This window comes from Lissotriton vulgaris, chromosome 7 (assembly GCF_964263255.1).
Source record: "Lissotriton vulgaris chromosome 7, aLisVul1.2, whole genome shotgun sequence".
Lineage (NCBI taxonomy): Eukaryota > Metazoa > Chordata > Amphibia > Caudata > Salamandridae > Lissotriton > Lissotriton vulgaris.
In genome coordinates, this window is record NC_141695.1 from 1,466,258,503 (window position 1) to 1,466,278,593 (window position 20,091).

Consider the following 20,091-nt stretch of genomic DNA (forward strand, 5'->3'; position numbering starts at 1 on the left):
TGGGGGTGAGTGTCTGAAAGGTTTCAGCACTCCGTCCATTATCTCCTTGTGTTTGCTAAGACCAGGTTTTCCCTGGCCATAATTCTGGCACAGCTTCCTATTGACGCCTCCCTTGTAAATAGGAGGCAGCATCAGCATCAATGGGTGTTGCGGTGGAATGCCCACAGCAACACCCATTGCCCTCCCCTTTCATGGCTAAGCATAGTGTGAAAGGGTGCTTTTTTTACAAGGCAGCATTAAGCCAAATTAGGTGGCTTAGCGCTGCCTTGTAAATAAGGCAAAGCCCCTATCGCCATAGGAGCGTCCTAAAAAGGGCTGTTCCCGTGGCAATAGGGGCTTGTACATATACCCCACAGTACTCCAGTTCCAGTGCTAGGAGTTGACCCTCCAGGGTCGCCAGGAGTGTTAAAAATTGCTTTGAGGATGCCAGCCTGTTTTGAAATATATACCCCCCTATCACAGCCTTAAAGGCTTCACGTAGTGTTGATTGTAAAGAGATGGGACCTTTGTTGAGTTCCAAAAATTCAAGTATAGCTGCATGTACCTCAGCACAAAAAACAGGATTTCGAAAGGCACTGGGGGGAGCCGGCATGTGAATGCTCGTGATATTGTCAACGGAAAAGAGAATAAAAAATTTGCTAACATTCGTGACAAGAATTTTCAATTTTATTAAGGACACTGAGGCGAGGATTATGCTTCTCATTTCTTTTCCAGAAAATTCCACAGCCAATAGAAAAATAGTTACAGAAATCACATGACCAACCATAGAGTATCAAGCATATAAGGTCTCAACAGAGGCACAGTGTCCTCTTTCCTTGTAAACGATATAACAGTTAAGTACATGCACCACTTTCTCCCGAAGAACAGAATGAAGACAGGGAAATCTCTTCTGAGCAATAAACCTTGTGCCCAATGGGGCTCCATCACTGAACTGGGACTGGGCCCCTTAAATACTGAATGTCGTGCAGACACGGAGAACCTTGCACCATCAAGGATTATTCACGCATTATTTGTTACCCGCGCCTGAAAAGAATAGAATTAACGCCTGTAACACCATTCCATAATATGTGAGTAGTGTGGCAACAGAAAAGGGGTGGGAACAAGAAAAATGAATCAACATCATAAAATATACTATTAGGTATTTAGCACACATTGTAAATAATTTTAACATAACGTTTGGGTGGGATAATCCTCGCCTCTGTGTCCTTAATAGAATTGAAAATTCTTGTCACGAATGTTAGCAAATGTTTAATTCTGTCAGTACCGGAGGCTCGATTATGCTTGTTCAAAGCTTAGCCACCACCACTGAAGCAGCATCCACAATTGGCTTGTAATAAAAGGATTTAAATGTACTCTCTTTAGTCCAGTCAGCTGAGTTCATGATATCTGTCAAACTGACTCCTGCTGAATAAGCCTTAGACGCCATAGCACCATAGGCTGAATGAGCCCTAAATTTTGACACATCAATACTCACTTTGCCCATGAGCCAACACATCCATTGTGACAAGGTCACTGGATGAAAGGGTTTCTGCAGAGCAATTAATAGTTGGCCTTGCATATCTGCTCATAATTCTGCTGTACTCACCTCGTAATCCTTCAAGCATTGCACAACACACAACTTGGGGTTATTAGGAAACGCTGGGTAAGACACCGAAGAGATGTTACACTTAGTCCTTCTGGACAGAGTGAATGATATTCCTTCTGGAGAGAATCTATGCCCTGCTAAGTCATGAGCATGAACATCAGAAACTCTTTTACAAGAAACTAGGCAAAGCAACATGGTCACTTTAGCCAAAAACTGCTTTCTAGATAGGTATTTATTAGAAGGCCAAGCTTCCAGAAATTTCAAAACATTAGACACATCCCATAACTGCAAATACTTGGGACAAGGGGGCTTAATCATCCGGCCGCCCCTGAGCAACTCACACCCCAATGGGTGTTACCCGATTGGCTTGTCACCCACTGGAATATGGCCTGCTGAGATGGCCAATCGAAGGTTGTTGACCGTTCTAAAGGCTAGGCCGGAGGATGCTATAGAAGACAAAAAATTAACAACTAGAGGGACGTGCACTTTAAAGGGATCCACCTCCCTTTGAGAGCACCAATCACACCATCTTCTCCAAGAAGAGGAATATTGTTTGTAAGTGTTAGTCAATCATGCCTCATTGATGAATCTGTCATCCTCCTTTGAAAGGCCTTGGACTTTCCATCTGTCCCGGAAACCCACCAAGCAACCAGAGGAAGTTGACCCAACTCCATCAATGGATGAGGAGCTTGTAGAGGGTCCAGCAACAGGTTCCACCACCGTGGAAGGAGAATAGGAACTTCGCAGATCATCCCCAGAAGAACCAGGAATGAAGCCTGTGCTCTCCAGAGCGGAGTGATCATAATCAACTCTGCCCGATGCAGTCTGGTTCGAGCGAGGATCTAGAAATCATTACGAATGGAGGGAAGTTATAACACAGAAAAGTCGGCCACTCCTGTAGGAAGGCATCCATGGCAAGAGCCTCCAGATCCAGACACCAACTGTAAAAGGCTGGAATCTGCCTGTTGAGATAGGAGACAAATAGATCTAGGTGACAGGGGCCCCAAAGGTTGTTCAAGACTTAGAACATCTGGGGATGAAACCTCCAGTAGCTGAAATCCTGTAGATGGCGGGAGTGCCAATCAGCCACCTCGTTGCTGGAATCTGGAAGATATTCCACTATCGCAGAAATTCTGTTCTGTAGGCAAAAGTTAAAAAAGTCCTTGGCGATCTCCGCCAGCATTCAGGACTTTGTACCGCCTAGTTTGTTCACATACCTCACCGCTGAAATGTTGTCCATCTGAAGAAGGATACATCAATCCGTCTTCAGTAAAGAAAAACAGCAGATGGCAAATGAACCAGCACGAAGCTCTAGACAATTGATATGTAGAGCGAGTTCTTCCTGCGACCATCGACCACCCGTGGACAAATGGCCTCAACGGGCTCCCCAACCCCACCGGCTGGCATTGGATTCGATCACTACTTCTGGTGTTGATCCAAAAAGTGCATGGCCGTTCCAGACCTCCATGTGGGTTAACCACCAACACATCTCCACTAGCCTCGCCTTCTCTGAGAGGGGAATCTGTTCTGAATATTTGAGGCCATTTTGGAGGTGTCGAATTTTTAGCAGTGATGGTCCCAGTTGTGGATAGGACCTGGGAAGATCGCCTGAATCGAACGAGCCCAACAAGCCTACGATCCGGGACACAGATCGCAACAATACCGTCTGTCTGTGTAGAGTGGATCTAAATTCCCGTTTGATCGATCTGATCTTTTGTGTTGGTAAGAGGTTCTGGCAAGTTCACAAAGAACCCCCGGCTCTGTAGAAGATTGACCCTCCATTCGATATGAGTCATCACCACACAAGGGGTGGTCGCCATAATGATGATGTTGTCTAGGTAGACGATCATGCAGACTCCCCGAGTTCTCAAAGATTCCACTACAGGACGGAGGAGCTTTGTGAAGCACCATAGTGCTGACAAGTGACAAAATGGGAGAACTTTGTATTTGTAGCATACTCCCTGCCACAGAAACTACAGGAACCATCAATAGGGGGCGAAAATGGGAATGGATAGATACGCATCCTTTAGGTCCAAGTGGACCATCCAGTCCCCTTCTCTGAGGAGATCGCACAAAATATGAATACCGTCCATCTTGAAATGTTGGTAAACTATCCAAGCGTTGAAGTCTCTTAAGTTTAATACAAGCCTGGAACCACCCCCTTTCTTCTCCACCAGGAAGACTTTGCTGAGAAAACCTCGGGGTGCAGAGATGAAACCACTATGGCTCATTTCTGAAGTAAAGAGGATATCTCTGCGGAGATAAACCTCTGATCGTGTCGGGAAAAAGACATATGAGTGGGAGGAGTGCCCTGAACAGCAGAATCGTGCAGCTCTAACTTGTATCCCTGAATGGTCTCTAAGACCCATGCATCCTGCGAGATCGAGCGCCAATTGTCTAGAAAATATATTACTCTGCCCACCAATATCACTTCTTAATTCGGAATCAGTCTGACCTGAAGTTCCGGCATCCTGTTGATTTCCCAAATTGCTGCCAAATTTGCCCCATGCAGAACCTGTTCTTAGAGCGTCTTGTGGGGTAGAAGGAGGAATTGGAATTGGGATCCTGGTACCCTCCATGTTGTTGACCTCGAGGGGTGCCTTGGTTATACCCTCGACCGAACAGGTGCCCTCGAAATCATCTGGCCCTGCCAAAAATCGGGCGGAAAGCAAGCTTGAAAGACCCTTGTGCCTTGTCCAGGTCACTGAATGTGGCCACAAACTTTGTTAGCTCCTTAAGGAACGGTTGTCCAAAAAGGAGACCCTGAGCTAAAGGGCCAGATTCAGATGTAGAGAGTTTGACCAGCTTGGGGTCCAATTTCAACAAAATGGAACGTCTGCGCTCAGTAGATAATGCAGAATTGGCGTTAACCAATCGATAAACAGCTCTTTTAGCCCAACCAATAAGCTCCTCAGGGTCAATCATTAAGGCAGACTCTTTAGCCCTGAATCCTAGTTCTAAGATTTTCATCAGGGGTCTTGACATGTCTAGTAATTTGTCTTGGCAGGAATGCCAGGACCCATCAAGGTCCTTCTTGGGATCCTTAGCGTATTTCTTCAAATAAGTAAGCATGGAGGGGTCAACCTTCGAGGTCTCCGCCACCTTACCCTCCTGATCAGATCTGGGACATTCTGAAAGTAGGCGCGCCCTAACTTCCTTGTCGAAGGCCCGGCGCAAATTGGACTGGACATACTTGCCCACCACTTGGGGTGGAGCCCATGCAGTAGAATTGGGGTGGACGATCTCGGTCAGCTCGAAGTTGAGGATCCTGGGAGTAGACGGCACACCTGGGTGCTTCTCCTTTCTCGCCTTCTTGGAGCCTCCTCCTGGTCATTGGAAGGGTTTGAGGAAGTGTCCTGATCCTCATCCTGGGTAATCTCCGTGATGGTAGCTTCCACTCTGGGAGAGTTATACTCCTGCTCGGCAATAGTTCTTGCCAGCTTGACAAAGTCTGCAGCGTGTGGGTTTTTACCCCCAGTACCACTTGCTCTAGGGTGATTGCCTGTGTTAGGAAGCCTGCAGTGTTGCTTGGCATAAGAGCAAAGGTGATGCTTGAGAGGTTCTAAGGCTCTCACTGCAGCTTTATTTACGGTGTGCTGGACCCCTGAGTCCAAAGCCTCAATGAGGTCTTGTTCCATGGACCCAGAGGTTTCCTCTTCATAGTAGTGGTCCTCTTCATACAAGTACTCAGCCATCTTAATACACAGAGTGTAGATTCTTCCCCCAGGAGAATTGCCTGTAGTGAAAATGAGGGAGAACCCCATCAAGAGCAGGCAGACAAAGTAACTGTATAATCAGGGGGAGTGGTGGAACCCCAGGCAAGCCAAGCACAGTTCTTTAAGGATGTGTGTATGCAGATAAGATGTGGAGGGAGGGCTTGCCAACCACTCTAGGCAACGCCTATGCACTTTCTACAGTCCCCACCGAGTAGTATCAAGGTGTGGGACGTAATGGGAGCACTATCGCTGGAATTATAGCAAAAACGCACAATAAATGGGTTCAAAGGAGCTAAAAACACAGCTCCGGCATTCCTTGAAGCCCCGACTGAAAATAATGAGGCAAAATGGCCACCGCTAGCAATGAAAAGAGGACTGCGCGTCACAGGAGACGTGCATCCTTGCTCCCTGAATCCTCCCACTCCACTCCTTAATGACAAACGGCACAAGTGGGCTGCAAGTGGCTGATCGGAAAACCGAGTGCGCGCAGTATGCACAGGAAGGGAAACAGCTGAAAATTAGGTAATGCAAGCGTCCACAGCCGGAGCAGAGCACCTTACACACTTGAATAGCGACAATATAAATCCTTAATACCAACAACCACAGCAATGAATTGAGAATAAAACGACATGCAAATCGTATCCAATGGCATACAAATCGATAACATTAGCATATAAATCGATAACCCTTACACCAAGCAACAAAGCACAAGGAAGGGAACAAGCACTTAACTGGCTGCAGAGCAGCAAAGAAAGAGGACACTGTGCCTATGTTGGGACCTTATATACTTGATACTCTATGGTTGGTCATGTGATTTCTGTTACTGTTTTTCTATTGGCTGCTGAGTTTTCTAGTAAAGAAATGAGAAGCATAATTGGAGCCTCTGGTCCTGACATAGAATTCAATAAGGACTGAGGCATGATCTGATAGGCTTCTGGATAAATGGGAGACCTCAATTGTCTATGTGAGTGCTTCACGAGAAATTAGCCAGTAGTCTATACGGGACCTTTAAGAGGGAAGCTAAGATCTTCCTAATGAGTAAGTTACTTCCATAGACAAGGCTCGGGACTACACAATACATGATCAAGGTCTGGAACTGAAACAGACACTTAAGATCTATCGCTTCTAGTGCACATTATATTTAGCTGTATACTAAACCTATGTCATGGTCTTTATATATTCTGTATAAATCTTAATTGATATTCTCATTCTATTGCTGTATACATACCTACCTCATACCAATGTGGACGTTTACTATAACAATGCTTGTCGATACTACCTCATGTAATGTGAAGCGCTCTGATACCCAAGAGTCATGATCGCGCTATAGAAAACTCTTAAAATAAAATAAAATACTGTAACACCTCCTAAGTTCTGTATTGTGGTGGAAGGTAATAGAGCTGTTCCGGACCATGTCCGGGTGTTAGCTAAGCCTAAGTGGATGGAAGGTTATCTGTGTTATTAAAATTATTAAACTTGAATGACCTATGTTTTGTTAATTCTTGGCTGCATAGCATTGATGATGTTAAGTTTTTTAAATGTTATTCTTCTATTGTACATAGTTGTATAGTTTTGTTAGATTATCAAATGTTATTATTGTTCATTTATGATGCTCATGTGCACACTTTTTGTGCACCTACATATTTTTATTTGGTGCATAATCCTGTTTTTCTTTTATATTTTGAGAAAGGAAATATTTTATATAGTTGCTAAAGAGTTTATACGTATCTCGTCATGGAAGGTTCCTTGTAATGGCTTCCATGATGCGGTAAGTGGAGATTATGGAATGGGGCGTTGGGTTAGTTGAAAGCGGTGCGGCCAGGGGTCGTTACCTGTATACTTATGCTCTATAAATGTAGTTTGCCTAACCTGCTTTTGTGTTCTGCCACATTTTAAAATGTATTTCACCTCACTGTCTCTTCAATTCACCATCAGACTGTCTCTCCGCCTTTATATCACCCTTGCAGGTTCCTGCCTTCTCCGTTTGTCATATGGTTTCGATCTTTCTTGCTCATACCAATCCTCTTTCAAGAAATCTTTCAAAGCCTAGCTATTTGATCTCTAACTTCTCCATCGACCACATCCTGCATGGGCTGTTCAAGCACCAAGAGATCCACTTGGGGATGATTTGTGCCCTTAATAAATAAATAAATAATAAAAATTATCTTCCTCCGTTTTATCTTGTTTGTTTTGTATCTCATGCGCTGGGTCAAAGTCTAATGAAGACAAAAAGTGAGCCCCAGATGCAACCACCATCTCAAGTTAAGCACTGGATTAACCACCCAAGCAAATTGCATCACTTGCATCTGCAACATGTCAATCAATCAACCATTAGTAAGGAATTGGTTAGAATTTGACTTAAGCATCAAATGGACTGTTTAACCCAAGAGCTCTACCTTCGAGGATGTGCCACCTTCTGTCCCAGGGCAAGCGGAGCACCACTGTAAATGGGTGCAACTGATGAACAACAGCAATGACTCTAACCACACCAGTCCCCATTTATGAAAGGGTTACTTACGTCCTTATAAAAAAAGTCTATCAATCGCTGCCAACTTTTTTTTTGTATTATTGGCGAGACCATTGTTGTAAACAGGATCCATTGGCACTTGAGCAGAGAAACACAGCCCCACAATCTGATATTAGAAAGTGTTCTGACCAGTGGTCCATCGAGAACATGGGAGTTATGCAAGTAATATTAACTTGAGAGATGCAATATATAAACATCCAATCTAGTGTTTGCACGTCGTTTATAAGTGGGAACTTTAATCCAGGGGCGATGTTCAAGTTCATTGATGCTAGGCAGATCATTTACATGTTAATGCATACATGTATAAAAAGCTCCCTCAAATGAAAAAGGTGTTCCCATAAATATAAATGGATGAGTGAAGTTAGTTATTATCAATATTGAAAATTGAGGAAGGAGCCACCACTTGAAGCTTAATTAATTTATGTGGTTAGTATCTCAAAGGATCAGCTTTTCGAATTGACCCTGCCGTGCCGTAATGCCCATAGACACAATCGGTGTATTCTGAGATGTGGAGGACGGTTCCACATTTTCTAATGCTGTTTAGGCTGTACGTCAGCCAGAACAGGCTATCCACTCAAAAATTAGCACTTTTTGGACGCTCTTCATTCACGAAGGAATCAATCGATAAAGTTTGGGTTTACTAGGACTGGCTCACGCTAAGGACATTTCCTAATACACACAGTAAGCTGCCAGTCTGCTACTACAACTGCTACGATAATAGAACTTGCATTTCCATAGGAGTATTTTTCCGTTTTGGATGCCCTGAAGAAGCCCGCCACGGGTGAAACACGTTGCTTGTGTTTGCTTTTCGCCTAAATATTTGAAATAAAGGATCAGAAATTTGTCTCCTCTCGTTCAAAGTGTCTGTGTTTGGCATTTGTGCTGTATATATTCTGAGTGCATGTTTACGTTGTCTCTCAGAACCTTCTGTTCGAGGATTTCAACTCAGTAGTAGTTAATTGTGGAACTTCAAAACAGGAAAAAGTGAGTTGGCCAAGCTGGGATTACAACAGGTGACCAGCTGGTTGCATTTAGCTCCCTCACTACTTCCGGTGCGCCATCCCTCGACCCATTTAACTGACTTATGAGCTCATTTAGAAGTGGGTGGTAATGGAACATCTGCCACAAACTGGCCGATTCCCCGCCCATCCACCTCTTGCATCATCCATCTCATTTAAGGTGAAGGAATGGTTTTCCCCTGAGAGGAGCCACCCCAAGCTCTGCCTCTGTGAAAACTCCCAGTGGAGCTGATGCCATTGGGCATGGTGCCAGCAAGGTAGCCCTGTTTGGAACAGCAGACCTCATGTCTGCTGGCTTTTTTTGTGTCAAGGCCCATCATGTACAATATGGAAGCCCAGTCAAGAAAAGTGACCTGTCGTTCTGCACACACTGGAAGAAAACTCTCTCTTTAGTAAAGAAGAATGCAGACAGGTCCACCACGTGCCCATGAATAGTGGATCTTACATCTCTGTTTTCCTTTACTAAAGCAGTTCTAGTCATGGAAGCAATAGCCACGTTGTGATATAAGGACTACAGACACAGCGGAAATGGCTAGATTTAGTGTTCTGTGGTAGAGTAGAAGTAGGCCTTTGTCCTTCTCTAAATTAACTCATCTCTCTGCAGTATAGTACACTGCACCAATTCGAAGCACCAAAAGTAATAGACCAATGTCCTTGTTGGGTGGCGGGTTGATGCCTTTGTTAACTATAACAGCAAGTGCGTTTGCGATCTGCTGATCTTCCCTGTGATGTGCTGCTCTTCCCTGTGCTGGCATCTCATAGCCATACTATTTGGTGTCCACTGAAGGCAGGAACTGCAGTTCTAGTGTTTCCTGGTCCATGCCGAGCTCTTATTTGATTCTACCATTGTCTGCATTTTATAAATGCAATACATAAAATACACAACTCTTCCTAATGTATAGTTTCTCATACTTTCAAAGATAACCCCATTTGAACTACTGGAAAATTTATCAATCCTCCATTGAACATATTAAGACGAGCACTGGGTGCCACTCTACATTAGAACTCTTAAATATTGAGAGCTCCTGAAAATAATGGAGTTGCGCCGGGCTAATAGTGGCTGCTTTAAGACCTCTGTGCCAATAAACTTATGTCTGTTTTTGTGCTTCTGCCTTTTAATTTAGAAGAGAGTTTCTATCCTCAGTGGGCAAATTGTTCTAATAGCCTTTCTGTCTTGGGCTATATTAGGTATAAAGGTTCTCTCCCTTGTTAAATTCCCCCCCCCCCGCGGCTTGGGCCTATAACTCGAGTTTTGGGTCAATAATAGTGTACCCCTCAGAAATGAGCAATAATGCTCTGATATTAATGTTGCAGAAGATGATCCCTATTCAGGGTGACTCAATAAAAAAGTTCATATGTGGCCTTACTCGTATGTAAGAACATAATGCAGTTGAAGGCACTACCTCGAGGAAAACCTCCTGAACGTCAGCACATTTCGCCAAGGAGCAGGCTGGAATAGTGCGTTGTTCTAGAAAGAGGGAGTTGAACAGATTCCAAATTTAATTTCCATCCAGCTTTTTCACAAAGGACAGATTTATGGCAAAGAACACCCTGACGTTAAAGAACTAATGGCCAGCACAGGAGCAATCACTGTGCTGCTGACGTTTATAGATAATTTGGAGTCTAAGTGCAACCTGTCTGTGCTTGGGATGAATGCAGACTTCCAAATTCATCTTAATCAAAAGCATCATTGCTCTTCTGTCTCCCAAGCATTTCTTTCCATGCTTTGTGTAGATTTCATAAATGGTATTAATAACTTATGGGTGTATTAAAGGTATCATTTGTGCTCCTGCTGGTCAAGTTTAGTATTTACAATAGAGCTAGCACCTCTCAGATGCATTTATATGGCAGTAGAAAGGTGTATACAGCAAGGTTATTTCATTATTTTCTCCTATCCCTCCCTATCAATAGTTCATCTGTGATTTGGGAGCTTACCTCCACCCATGCAGATCTGTCTCTAGTCTACAGTGTGGTCTTGTGTACTTTTCCCCTTCCCACATTGGTGAAGAGGGAAAGCATCACAGACCACTGACACCAGGTTTGTCTGAAAAAGGCAGCTTTATTGAAACATTTGCACATCACATGCTCAATCCTGGGCCTTTCACCTTACAAAACTACAAACCTAACTATACAAAATTGTTCAACTATGTTGAGTACCCCCAAAACAATTCAACTTAATTATTTAAGTCTCTACTTCCTCCAGATCTGATCTTCTGCCACTGAGACCTTAAAACCCCCCCCTTCTTTACTGCAACTATTAAGCTCTAACTAACTTAACTTCCTAATGAACCTTTGACTTCCTGACTGGTCCATGCGTAAACTTCGATTGGAATGAACTCCACTAACCCAAGGAATGGGAGGGTGGGCAAGAACTCTAAGGTCCTAGTACCAGCCACTGTGTCACTAAGAGAAAATGGTGATTGGTCACCTAAAATGTCTTTTGAAATACCCTGTGCTATAAAATAGCCCAATTAAGCCCAAGACACCAGTCTTCAAACTGCTCCAATTCCCAAATAATCACAGGGGCAGATCTCCCTGTGGTTGGCTGCTCCCCCAAAACCCCATGGGGGAAGAGGGGAAGCAGCACAGACCACTGACACCAGGTTTGTCTGAAAATGCCACTTTATTTAAACTGGTGTACATCACATACTCACTCCTGGGCCTTTCGCCTTACAAAACTACAAACCTCACTATAGAAAATTGTTCACCTATGTATAGTACCAGCACAATGACCTAATTCCTTAAGTCTCTACTTCCTCCAGTGCTGATCTTCTGCAACTGAGACATTTAAATTCCCCTCCATCTTTATTGCGACTAATAACCTCTATCTTAATTTCCTAAAGAGCTGTTCACTTCCTGGCTCCTTCATGAATGAGCTTGTCTACCCGTTCACTTTCAGCCTTACTGATGCTATCAACAACAATATACTTTGGTAAACCATGCCAACTTCTCACCCAACTATGACCCAGAAAAGGCACATTTTTCTGCCTCTCCACACTCGCTAATGAATGCTAAGCATCTTATCCAACACAATTCTCAGCTGCAGTAAATACAACTCCATGCTAAAATATTACAAGTGGACCCTATCTCTGCGAAAAACTCAACATCTTCATACCGTAAATTGAAATGCTCAATTCTTCAAATTCCTCCTTCCTATCAAAATTATCACCTTGTTGAGTTTGCTCCTGGCCGTGTCAATAGCTACTGGCCTGAGGGCCCCTTGCTAAACCCTACTGGCAACAAACTCGATTCACAATCTTTAAATGCTATTTTGTCACTTCTAAGTGTGCTGCTTAATGCAGCACACATGGTAGATACAAAATGTCATTTATTTGAAAGATTGTTTATGTGCAGGAAAGAACACCTTCCTACACATAAACAAATAAAGGCATTTAGTTTTTTTCCATTTGTGCTGCACAAGGCAGCACAAATGGAAAAATTAAAAACGAGGAGAAAGAAAGCATTTCTCCTCGTTTCGCCAAGATAAGACCAGGTTTTCCCTTGTCCTAATTTTGGCACTGCCTCCTATTGAGACCACCATTGTAAATAGGGGGCAGCATCAAAATCAATGGGTGTTGTGGTGGAACACCCAACGCAACAACCACTGCCCACCCCTGTCATGCTGAGCATACCGTGAAAGGGGGCCTTATTTACAAGGCAGCGTTAAGCCACGTTAAGTGACTTAACGCTGCCTTGTAAATAAGGCAAAGCCCCTATTGCCATAAGAACGTCCTAAAACGGGACTTTCCCATGGCGATAGGGGCTTGTACATATACTCCTCAGTCTCTTGCAGAATGCTCTCACAACACTACAGTCAATATTCAAATGTGCAAGGAGCAACTGGACCGCCTTTACTGTTACCTTGGGTTTAGTCAACATAGCATCTAAAAGCAATTGCATGGTAAGTTTTTCTATCCTCTGGAAAGTGGGCTTCCATGCCCCCAGAATCAATTTCAATACTAAGAAGGATAGCATCGTACTGGGTCCCACTGCCTTCTCTGGTACTAGAGGCACCCCCTGGTCCCACATGAGCTCCTGAAAAATTACCAGCATCCGCTGGTCGTCCATGGAACCAGGGTTGCCCATGAAATACAAATCATCCTGATAGTGTGTAACGTGCTAGTATCCTGTACACCAAGAGAACAGTCATTGAAGGAATTTACTAAAACACTCAAACAGAGCACAAGAGAACAAACATCCCATCAGTGTGACTTATCTACATACAAGAGGCAATCAAATTGGATGCCCTCAAATTGGATACCGAAAAGTTGAAAATCATCAGGGTGTACTTACTGAGGTAATATGAATTTTCATGATCAATTGTGTCCCCTATCGTAGACCCCAACGGCTCCATGTACGTGCTTCAAGTACATGTATGTTCCCTCCACAACCAGCTATGAAGACGCAAATACATTTGCGTCCAACGTTAACATGTCCTCTTTCAGATCCACCATGAATGGGTCGGATATTCGGTTCCTAAGTGTGCCTTGCCAACGTCTTTATATGGTGCACTTTCATGTTTTTCTGGCTTTGGTGAGTTAGGCCCTGATTCCTGCCATCGAGCCCTTTCTGCCTTCTGTTTCTGAAAACTACAGTCTGCTGCTTCCTGACCTCTGCCTTACTCCCTGTGTGGCGAACGGTGCCTGGCTCGGCCTGCTTGCCTGCCAAGACTGTATTCAGCCTTCAAGTTATCTGCTCCGCTCCTCGAAAATACATTCCTGTCTAGTAGTTTAGGAAAACATCCTTCCCAGCTGCAGAGCAAAGGGCCCGGCCTCACTGTCTCCATGCAAGTAATTCATAGCTTTCGTTACCATGGTAGGCCCATGGCCCCTCGCATCTCATGTAGACACGTAGTCGCATATGCACGCACTAGCAGTCAGTATAGAATAGCCTCTGCCCGAGAGACCTTTCCTTCTAGATAATACAGTTCCTCAAACACAAGATATTAGATATGATTTGGGATTAGGTTGTTTTGACACCCCAGACTTCTGTCTCCTCATGTAAGGCTAAATGTCAAGTCCCCTTCACCCTCTAGTTCCACGTCAATCACACGTCATGCTGCTGCGCGCGCATCTCTGCCACATATTTCTGCTGACACTGCAGGATTCTTTTATGGATCCACCCACCTGTGATACGTTTCAAGTGACGTTGTCTAGCACACACCTTCGTGCACGCCCTCATGCACGCCTTCTGTTACGTACATGTGTTCTTATCTCGTTTCTCTCAGCTGTTACGCCTTCTGCATCAATCTCTACTGTAATGCATTGACTATATATATGATGTTCTGTTAATAAATCATTGTACATGTCCATGTCCATTCCCTTCCTGAACCCTTGTGGTGATGGAACATGATACCTGGTTCGAACCAATTCCTTTTTAAGGAATAAAACCCCAACAAACCTCAAATGCCACGGATTCTGTCTCTTATTTTTGGCTGAGTTATTCTTATTGAACTTTACCGCATAAATTAAGCATAGGTAATTTAAATTTACCACATAACTGGCGCCCGAATAGGGACCCCTCCCCCACCTTACGCGCCGGCGGTGCGTTGCATGCCCGGTCCCCTGCCACAGCCGGACGGACAACTACGCGTACCCGCAGGATTTCCTGTATCTCCCTCAGGCCAACGGAGGTGACTGAGGCTGCGATCGACACCCAGACGAGGCGGTGAGGAGTGCGGAGGATCCCAACCAGAGCCTAGCTGAGAGAGCAAAGTCCGAGGTATTCAGAGGCCCACCAGTTCCGAAGTTCCGAAGTGCCTACGTTACGAGTCGAGTCGAGTCCAGTCCGGTCCAGTCCAGTATCGAGTTTCCGAGGCCTTCCGTTCCGTGCTTCCCGGTGAGTACCGTTGCTGGGGACGCATCTAGACGAGTGCATTAGTTTGTGCCCGGTCAAGACGGGTTTGGGTACACAGACCCGGTCTGCACTGTTTAGCGGTGTATCTGTACTGTTTAGCAGTATATCGAGTATGCAGGTAGCTAGTTTTATTTTAGTTATTGTTGTTCGTTTTCAAAATGTTTAAATGTGTTTTAATGTCGTGGTATGAGTGATTGTTCAATCTACATTATTGTGTATATTGTATTAATTGTGTCCAAGTCCGAGTAAGTATCAAGTACCAAGTAGTACGGCTGAAACATGCCGCTGTTCTCTAAACTAAGACAGATAGGAACTAGAAAAGGGATACTCGAGGAAGCTGTTCCCATTCCACCCAGGGACACTCCAGGGTATTTTATGTACCACAAACACGGCTTAGATGCTGTATTATATCTCGACTTATGGGTGGATTACACCAAAGATTTAGCAGAGAATCAGAGATGGCCCGCTACTGGGACATGGGATGCCGATTGCATCATGAGAGTAGAAGAAGCATTATGGAAAAAGAAAGCCAGACAGTCACAGAAAGATGCCATTGAATTATGGCGTAAAGAATCACACAGACGGACAGAGAAAGCACTCAGAAAAGCAGAGAAAAGTAGAGAGGATTCAGACAAAGCCCGAGAAAACGTATTAGTTGAGGAGGGGATACGAGTAAAAGCAGAACAAGTAGACCGACAACGAAACACTCTTATGAATGGTATGTATCCTCTCCTGGCCGAGGGTTTACCTAAGGCCACTCCGGAAATACCGAAGGATCTGCCCCCTCCATTGCTCCCGACTAAAGTACGTCATAAGACCACAAAAGACGTTTTTCTTTCCTCCTATTTAGACGACGTAGCTCCCGCATATACAAATCCACGTGTCCCTGCACCACCCGCTGACGGCACCCCACCCCGAGATAATCTACACCCACTTCCGCAACAACAAACTCCTCCTCCCGTTCCACATCCTGCGCCTATTCCCCCAGCCCTTCCTGCACCTATTATTCTTGGCATTCACCCACTAAATCCTTTTGGACCTGGCACCTCGGGAGGTGCGGCAGGAGGTTTTCAAACGCCGCCACAAACACATCGATTGACTTATAGGGATTTAGCACAACAACGTACACCTCAAACAGCGAGTTACGACATACTTAAAGAGCCTCTTACAGACTGTAGATATGATCCAGTACCCGGTAAGGACGACAGAATGATGCTAGCATCAGTACGTCTACGACGAGTTGCAAACTATTTAATGTTACTACCAGGAATGATTGATCATCTAGACAGAATATATCATTTTGTCCAAACAGGGGAAGGTCCTGAAAGTATTGGCGAGGCCATGGCATACCAGAAAGTTGACACTCAAGGTATGATATTACGTTTCTTCATAAACTGCTTGATAAGAGATCAAGATAGGCCTGGTGTAGACAAGGAAGAAATGATTGCACTTAACAAATGGGGTCAGAATATAGCAGACGGAAAACATGATAAACAGAGTTGTATAGACAATATGTACCGAAGGATCCGAAAAGCAGTATTAAAAATACACGAAAGAAGACAGCCTGAAAGAGAAATAGATACAGACAAAAATAAATCCTTGGAGGAGGGGGAACAACCAGAAACGACAACAGGAACATTGCAATTACCAGCTAGAGAAACGATAGCATATGTAGGTAAGGGAAGACCTTTTAATAATTCAATACGTCCGGTACGCCCAGAAAGTAAGAGACTTTTTCAAGCTGCCATGTCAAACCCGAAGACCCCTGAACATCTATTTCAGGCTACCTATAAAATACTTCAAGAACGAATGGGGTACCATGTACTCGATTCCATGGATGAACAAGAATTGGCCAGGTCAGCAGTACAATGGGCTGACAATTCTGATAAATATAGTGATGACGGCTTAGCGCAGACCTTTTTGAACCTTTCCCCTGATGAACAGAAATTAGCTGGAATATACATGATTCAGCATCTCATTACGTTGTTTAAAGGCCAACATTCTGATCCAGGTCCCTTACCTGATATTTTAATAGAGTTACTCTCGAATAGATGGAGAGGTCTAGGTACCGACTTAATTAAAGTAATTCTAGAACATCGACACATGTATAATGCTTTTCTGAATACACAGTTTGTTCCAGCTCCACCCGTAGAAAGAAAAATGTATTACATAGACAGGCAGAATCCCTTGCGAGAAGTGCATCCAGTTAGGAATGATGATAATACCTTTAGACGTGTGTTTGTGTACACGCCCATAACAAAAATGGAACTGTTAGAAATGAAGAAACTAGTGCCTAGCCATGACAAAGACCCAGCAGGTTTCCACCGTGAAATAAAAGACATGTTACTCATGGGTGATTATACCTATCCTGACATTATGAAAATACTGAAAGTATTATTGCCTGCCGGTATTTACGAGAAACTGAAAGAAAAAGAATGGGAGGTGGGAGAGCAAAAGATCGAGTGGGCTGCATTAGAAAACGAAGAAAATACTCGAACCCCAGGCCTAGGGCTTGGGGACAAAACTAAAGCGTTACCAGGATTGTTAGTACAAGTATTGCCACGTTTGTTAGCAACGAAAAAGGAGGACTGGGATGCAATCTCAGCCTGTAAACAGAAAACCGATGAAGACACTAGTGATTTTATTCCCGATTTGAGAAATGTGTTGTTATTAATAGTGGCCTGAAACCAAGTAGCGAGTCATACCCACACCTTTTTGTATCTAAATTGGTCGAGAATTCTCTGCCCCAAGTTAAGAATCGTGTTCTGAAAGTCGAGAGCACATGGCAAGCAAACACACCTTCACAAATGTTACAAATGTTACAGTACCACCAGAACAGAATCAGAGAAGAACATGATCACGAACAAAGACGTATGAAAGACACGAAAATGAAAATGTTAGTTGCTCATTCAGTTCCAGCTGACGGTCAGAAAAAGGGCATGACACAGTCCAATAATTCAGCAGCTCCTGTTAAAGGGATATGCAACTATTGTAAACAGCCAGGTCACTATATAAACGATTGTGCAGTTTTGAAACACAATATAGCTACAGGTAAAACTAAAGAAAGACCGCGTCCTCCTAGACAGGACCAGGTCCAACAACAAGTAGCACAGAATCTCCAGCCTATGCAAGCTTCACAACAGCCAGTACAGACCGTAGCAGTACCACAGCCACAGCCCATTGCCGCAACACAACATGCCACGCAACAGATGTACCAGTATGCACAAACAGACTATCCCGATTATCAGCGATACACATGAAATAGCCTAGAGATGGCTTGCCTCTTATCGAGGTTCCTGTAGATCAAGAGGGTCCTTACGTACATAGCCAAGTATTAGGAAAAGATAGAAAGTTTTTGATTGATACAGGGGCAAGCAGAACAACGATAAGTCATGATGAGGTTCCAGGGGCACCCCTCTCAGGCTCCCAGAATGTTTCCCTTGGATTTTCAGGCAAACCTATTGTAAATGAAGTATCGAAACCAGTACCTCTTTTAGTTGGTCCGTTGTCTCGCACTACAGATTTGCGAAATCATGTCCAGAAAACTTGTTAGGTATCAAGACACTGAAAGCTCTAGGAGCTGTTATTTGCTGTTCTCCGGAAGGAGTAAGATTGTTCTTACGTGACTTTAAGGGTCACTATGTGTTGAGAGATATTGATCCCAGATTACAGAATGTTCCTGCACATTTATGGCCACAAGGCCCCACTGAGGTAGGTTGTATGCACATTACACCATATCGAGTCACACTCAGGCCAGGAGTAGTCTTACCACGAATCCGACAATACAAGTTACCTCCAGATGCTGTAGCGGCTTTACTGAAAATAATTGACGAGCTCATTGCACAAGGAGTGGTTGTGGAAACCGACTCGAATCTATGTAATTCCCCCATCATTCCAATTCTTAAACGTTCTGATCCAAATGCACCCCCAGTATATCGATTAGTTGTCGATCTGCGCGAATTGAATAAATGCATCGTACCACAATATCCCGTGGTTCCAGATATCTCATCTCTATTGACTGCCATTGATTCCGAAGCAACGTTCTTTACTGTAATTGATTTGAAGAACGCCTTCTTTAGTGTCCCCATTGATTCGGAAAGCCAATACCTTTTCGGATTCTGTTTAAATGGTCGAAGCTTCAAATTTGCACGCGCACCTCAAGGATTCACAGAAAGCCCCAGCATCTATAGCCAAGCACTGAAAAGACAACTAGACAGTATACACATGCCTGACAACACTGCCCTGTTACAGTATGTCGAGGATCTACTGATCACCGCCCGCAGCGAACCTGAATGTGAGCAAGCGTCACTGACGGTTTTACATTTCCTGGCTGACAAGGGACACAAGGTGTCCCCTTCGAAGCTGCAATTCTGTGTTCAGCAAGTTGTTTACCTTGGGCACCAGCTAACACCTGACCGCATTCAGTTAATTCTTAAACATGTCACAGCCCAAGACACAAAAGGAGGTACGGGCCTTTATAGGCCTCACTTCTTACTGTAGACAATGGATCCCTCAGTATGCATTTCTAGCGAAACCACTCATACAGTTGACAACCCAGGAGGCAGCGACATCGACTGCCCTCCCTTGGACTCAGGGACATACACAAGCTTTTGAGGACTTAAAGAAAGCCTTATGTCAAGTACCAGTTTTAGCGACACCATGTTACAGCAAGCCTTTTACACTTTTCGTCACAGAACGTGAAGGTACCGCATTGTCAGTACTCACTCAAGATCAAGCAGGTTCACACAAACCGTGTGCTTATTTTTCTAGTACATTGGATCCAGTAGCCCAGGCTCTGCCTGCGTGCTTGAAATCAGTAGCAGCAACAGCTCTAGCGATCAGACAAAGTGATTCCATAGTGTTAGGACACCAATTGACAGTACAAGTTCCACACTCCGTGGAAGTTCTTTTAAACCGAACACAGACCCAGCACTTGACTATAGCGAGACTGACAGGTTATGAATTGACATTGTTTCAGCCACACATAGAAATCAGACGTTGCAACACATTGAACCCTGCTACACTTTTGCCATTAAGTGAGACAGACCCATTGGCACATGATTGTATTGAAGTCATTACCATTACGACGAAACCCAGACAAGACTTGACAGACACCGCATTACCAGATCCAGACCTGACGCTTTATGTGGATGGTTCATGCATGAGAACAAGTACAGGAGAACTAGTGGCCGCTTACGCAGTCACGACAGAAACTGAAGTCATAGAAACGAATTGTATAGACACTCTGTCAGCTCAAGCAGCAGAGCTCATCGCTCTGACTCAAGCCTGTATTCAAGCCAAGAACAAAAGAGTTAACATATACACAGATTCACGTTATGCATTCGGAGTCGTACACGACTTCGGTGTATTGTTGCGAGAGAGAGGTTT